Consider the following 6,000-nt stretch of genomic DNA (forward strand, 5'->3'; position numbering starts at 1 on the left):
CTCTTTGTCCCCACGGCTACCTGCGATTTATTTTATTCCCCTTGTAAAGAAAATGAAGGTCGCGGTAACGAACGAACGCTTTCTTTGTTAGCGGCTTTTTTCAAGTCGGTAGCTACCTATTCATTTCCACTGCTGGGCGGATTTACGCCCGCGTGTAAACGCAACGGATCCATGATTTCAATGGAAAACAGGTATTACACTTTTTTTTAAGAGGAAAAAGAAAACAACCATAAAGGAGAAGAGATTCTCTAGACAATGCCTGGAAGTGAAGTAACAGGTTAACACAATGTCTAAGGCTCTGGCTGTATCAAAATACCCGTTACCTCTCTATAGATACGACGGCGACCAAAACCGATTTTAGAGGGAGAAAAAAAGCTCCGGATCCTGAAAGAGGTTCCCAAAGATTTGAAAAATAGGAAGCGGTTTAGAGGAGACTTACCGAGGGGACGAGCGGACCACTCTTACTGCCGGAGTCCAGGCAGGCAGGGCGACTCCAGCCTGGGAGCGACCCGCCGCTTATAAACTCCGCCAGAAACGACGTCGGAATACCAATCGCGCCGCGGAATTTAATGCGAGATGACCTTTTTTTCCAGAAGTGCTCGGATTTGCTTTTTTAAAAGCGTGAATCGCCGGTTGATCTGCTTCGACGCAGGCATGAGTCACAGGGCTGCCGCCACCCCCTCCGCGCCGCTCCGCACGGGGGCTGGGGACCGCCGGGGCGGCCGGCTGGGGCGGGGAGGGGCGGCCCACCCGGCCTCGGGTGCCGCCGGCGCTCTGCTTCGCCCTGGGGCGGCGGGGCTGACTCCCACTGCGGGTAGGGCTGCCCAGCAGCGGCGGGGGCGTCAGCCCAGGAAGGGGTTTCTGCCTTGCGAGTCCCCCGTTGAGTCCCTTGCGCGGACGGTGCCAGAGGCTTTCCCTAGATAGCACTGGCTTGACCCGAGGTCGCGGGCTGTGCTAACAGGCGGCAGAGCACCGCACACATCAGCGTACCGGCAGAGGCGACGGGTGCGAACTCCGGCTCGGACCGTCCCTGCGGCCCCGGCACTCCCCTGCGCACGATGCGGCGCACGAGTGAGCCAGGGGAGTCTGTGTGAACTGTAGCTTAGCAAACCCACCCCCCCTTCGCTGTGCCGAGGGTTCGATGTGCCCCTCCGGCTCACTCCGCGGTCCCCGCGGCCGGCTGCCAGCAGCGCCCTCCGCCCCGCTCTCCACCAGAGGGTGGCAGAGGCACAGGCACCGCCGCTCTTTTTGTCTTCCCGGCCTCAGGGGAACACCTGGATTTCTGTGACATGCCCTCATTTTCATACCAGACATCCTTCTGCTAAAACGAGAAACGTCAGACCAACATTTTTTTTGTACTCTCGACAATCCCAAATCTGTGTTTCTCCACCCCCCACCCCGAACATGCTTCGCCAACGTTTTGCGGTGGTGACCGCGGTGCTACATTTCAGCATGTCGCGGTATCTACGCAGGTGCCTAAACCAAACCCTTCTCACAAAGATGGCACTTAAGGAGCTGGAAGGAATCTGCACTGAGACAGGAGGAGGGGAAACAGCCTGATGGAGCCAGAGAATTTCATCGTGTGCAGGGGGTGCTGGGCAGCCCAAGGAGCAGCAGGGATGTGTCCTTCTTGAAGGACTCGAGGGAAGAGCAAAAACTTACAAGCCCTATTTGGAAAGAAGACTGACCGGAGACAGCGTTAAGTAGCCAAGACGATTGCTTTGCCGAGCACACCTACTGTCTAGGAACTGGATGTGTTATGAAAACACTGACAACACAAATACAGCTTGTAAACATAGCTTTAAAGGTATTAAAAGCCCTAGATGACATGACCTTTTCCCATCTATTCCCGGCTATCGTTTTAAAGGTGGTTTCAACCAATCGGGCAAAACGTTTGCTCAGTGCAGAGCATGAGAAATAATAATATAACTGTAGCTAATTGTCTTTAGAAACGCAAACAAACATTCATAGGAAATCGTGGCAGGACTGCAGTACAAAGAGTCAATGAAAGATCACGCAAAGATCTCCTGAGCCATCAGTCACTGCAAGGCGCGACCCGGCTGTGTCTATGCCCGGCAGGCACACAGCGTGTGCCCCCATTCATTCCCTTCTGGCCTTCCAGAAGTGCGTGTGTCTGGAGTAAATAGACATGCTTTAACATAAATATTTACATCCTCCGAGAAGCTGAGGCCCGTCAGGGGAAGGAGCCAGACAATTAAGACCAGCGGGCTTTCCGCGGCATACTAGAAATAAGAGTCGTTCTGGCACCTCGATCCCGCCGGCGGCGCGGCACCTCCCGCCCCTTCACGCCCCGCCCGGGGCCGGGCGCGGGCGCTCCGCTCAGCACCGCGGACAGCGGCCGCCCCGCCCCCGGCGGCCGCCCCGCCCGGCCCCGCAAGCGGCGGTCCCGCGCGGCGCGTTGCCCCGGCAAGGTCAGCCCCACGGCCCGGGGGGACGCGTCGCGGGCAGCAGCCCCGCACGGCCCCAGGCGGGTATACAACCGCCCTCGCTCCCTGGCGGGCAGAAAAATGTCGAAACCACCGAGCCCGGCACCGGCTCCCCGCCCCACGTGCCCTCTAGGTGGTGCTGTATCTCAAGCCCAGACGCTCAGCAAAGCCGGCCTGCACGAAGCCCGCCCGGAGCGGCTGCGGCTGCTCGGAGCCTGCGCTGACAAGGGTCTCTTCGTCCTGGCCCCGGCGGCGACAAGGAGCGGGAGTCAGCAAACCCCGGGGTTCCGCGGATTCTCCCCTCGCTCTCCCCGCTCATCTACAGGGCGGCTGTACACCACGCAAGGAAACGCTTGGTAACTCTCCTTTGCAACGGACCCCCTTAAAAATCCGACCTAAACCCAAACCACTCCAGCTCTGGAGACTTCATTCCGTGCTCGCCACACTAACTGAGACCTTTGAAACACTCTTGCCAGATGTACACACCCAGGCGAGGCCACTCAGAGAGGGACTGGATTCAGTGAGAGAGTTCAAAGCCTTCCCCTCAGCTGTGCTGCCTGAGTTTTTTGCTCAACCCCTCTTTGCTGTTTTCTCTTTCCATGTGTCAGTCCCTTTTCTGTGGCTATTGCTCAAGTGCACTGTAGGCATGGGTTACAGAGAATCTCTTTGCAGGTTGGAGCCCCAACTTGATCTTTGCTTTGAACCCTGACATTTACTGAGGATGTGAAACACAGCAAAAAAACCTGACCCACAGTATCAGCAAGGAAGCAGGATGTAGATGTATAATTCCCTTAGTCCAAGTTTGTAACCAGCGCATTGGTTAGAACTCAAAAAAGCCAGATCATGGGGTCTCTTTTAGTTCATCTCCATCCACTAACTGGACATGCTAAAATATGAATCTTGAGTACCCTGGGTGGGCACAGGAAGGAAAGTGATGCATTAAATATCTTTAGCAACAAAGACCACTCAATGATTATACAGTGTTTATAACTGTGACTGTTGAGCAGAGGAAAATTGTTTAATATTTGTATTACAGCCTGTGGAAGAGTCATTGTGTTAGAAGCTGCATACAGTATTTTGACAGCAGGAGTGCCTCCTGCCTACACTGTAAGGATTCACAGTGTAACTACGTGCCAATGGAAAAGCAAATAGAGGAAAGGCACTGTGCAATAATGTTTCTTGTTTCTTCATATTCTGAACTGTAGTGATGTTATATATGCATTTATCTGCAGGCAAGGCAGTTAACTGGCCTTCTGGTGATTATTATGATTGTTGTTTTTTCCTCCATGAGTGTTCTCTCTCTGATACCTTTTAATTGTCGTTTTATTTGCATTGTGAATATTTTAGCTGGATGGTACCAGGCACACTCTTTACTTAAAAATGTATACAACAGTATGTACACTGAACTTCTGGGATGTTCCTGAAATTGTGGGTTTGTATTTTCATCTTTGCAGGCTGTGATTCTTTTTTTTTTTTTTTTTTTTAATTGCACAGTTACAATAATTTGTAATCCAGTACATTACTACAAAATATATGCATTGCATCAGGCATCTGTTTCTTTTTCTACCATTTCTGGCACACAATTATGTCTCATTTACCTGTATCTTTAACAGAATGGAATAATTTAAATGACAAATTTCCTTAACTCTTGACAAAGAAAAATTGGAAAACTGTTCAAAACTAAGTATTTCAGAACTTTCCTGGCTATCACCTGCAGAGCTAAAAAAATACAGATATAAATTACTGTATATATGTAACAAAAAAAAAAAAAAAGAACATGCCAAGAAAAAAAAAAATCAAACTATTGCTCTAATTATATGGCCCTGTCCAGAAAATGCTACAAATAGAAAACTGGTGAGGACTACGGATTTATAATCCTACTCTACAGACAACTTTTGCTGGTTTATGGCACTGGATAAAAATGTATTGAAGGTGAATGATATGTTTGCTTTGGGTTTTATGATCGGTCAGTCATTGATGTACTCAACTGTCCCATATTTAAGGATCATGTCCATCACTCAAATTTCAAAGACAGCTCAAGATGAGCTGCCAGCTAGAACATTCAGCACTGCTGTGATGAAGGGCACTTAGAAAAACCTAATCTGAATCACGTTGTTTTACATACTTTGTGGCTTCTTGTTTCAGGGTGTCCCCTTCCTGATCCACGCCGACATGTGTTGCTGTCCATTTTGATCTGCTTCATCTGAAAAACATCCCAAAGAACAGCTGACGTCCTGAAACAATAGCAGCAGCAAATCCCAACTCTCAATACCCCCAAGCAAACATGGAAGTAAGCAAAGAACCCTCTTCCAAACTAATGAAATAAAACCCAACAGAAAACCTTATTTATCTAAATGGATCGAACAAAATTACTTAAGTTGGGGAACTGTGTTTGCAGCATGAAATATGATAACAAAAGTGATAGTACACCCAGTGAGTCTGCTCTCTACCAGTTTTAGGGAATTCCAACTGTTTACCCTGTGTTTAAAATAAAATTTATTTCCTGCCTCCCCCAATAACCCTGTAGAGCCAAGACAGCTAATGCCTGGATTTTCCCCTTGTGATATGTTGTTATAATTGTTACATGTCTCACTGAATTATATCTTTTTATCCCATAGGAGGGCATCAGTTTACAATGAGAACATTCAGTAACTTCAGTAATACTGCTGTAGGAGACAATGCAGTTTAGCTCTCCAATCTCAGAATGAATTTGGAGAGCTGGACTCTGGGATTTTTTAATACATTATTTAAATTAAGCATGTTTCATAAAGAATGTTCAGAAAGAACATATGGGCTTTTCTGCTACTTTTCTACTTCTCAAATCATAACTCAGTCTAAGGTATGGGCTTTCCTAAGTCTCAGGTTTTGGGGGTTTTTGGGGTTTTTTTGTTTTTTTTTTTTTTTTTTTTTTCTTTTCCCTCTTTTCTCTGTGGTAGATAGTCAGGTTTTGCCTTGATGAATTTGTCAGTTCACCCTGAATAGTCATCAGTACTAGTGAAATAGTATGCCTTCAGCATGACCGTAACTGGAACCCTTCACCCTTCTGGTATCTTTTTAGCTACAATATTACAGAGATTGAAAGAAAAACCCAAACAAAAAACCTTTTCCAAAAAGGGAGGTTAAGTGCACATGATTGAAATGAAAGTGGTTTAAGCAGAAAACCAATACCTAAATTTTATAACAAGGTGCAAACATAGCACAGAAACACAATCAGGACAATATGAACAGCTACAAAAATGGACAACAGGCACACTGCACTGAGAAGTTAGATAGTAAGTCTGTCCACCACAGAAAACAGATGGGCAACTAAGAAAAAGATTCTTTCTCTCTGTTTAACTGAGTAGTTCATATTCCCTAATCTAAGCTGATTTCATTAGCATTCTCACAATAAACAGATTCCTGTTTAGACGTAATGGAGAAGTGCATGAGTTTTAAGCAAAGCCATCAGCTGTTAACACATGCCTCTTTTCAGTATTAGTATGGAATATTATGAGAGCATTGAGGGGCAATTTTAAGGAAAAAACACTTCTCCCAGATCAAGAGACAGGTGATT

General features: G+C 47.5%; 1 protein-coding gene across 1 annotated transcript in view; it reads right to left on the reverse strand.

The window, feature by feature from the left end:
• GAD1 (glutamate decarboxylase 1) overlaps positions 1-1,177 on the reverse strand; it is a 34,846-nt gene extending 33,669 nt beyond the window's left edge. The window contains exon 1 of the mRNA XM_075756691.1: positions 440-1,177. The gene's annotated coding sequence lies outside the window, so the exon portion shown is untranslated. The remainder of the gene's footprint in view (positions 1-439) is intronic.
• Between the last annotated feature and the right edge of the window lie 4,823 nt (positions 1,178-6,000).

The sequence above is a fragment of the Balearica regulorum genome, chromosome 6 (genome assembly GCF_011004875.1).
Source record: "Balearica regulorum gibbericeps isolate bBalReg1 chromosome 6, bBalReg1.pri, whole genome shotgun sequence".
Taxonomy (NCBI): domain Eukaryota; kingdom Metazoa; phylum Chordata; class Aves; order Gruiformes; family Gruidae; genus Balearica; species Balearica regulorum.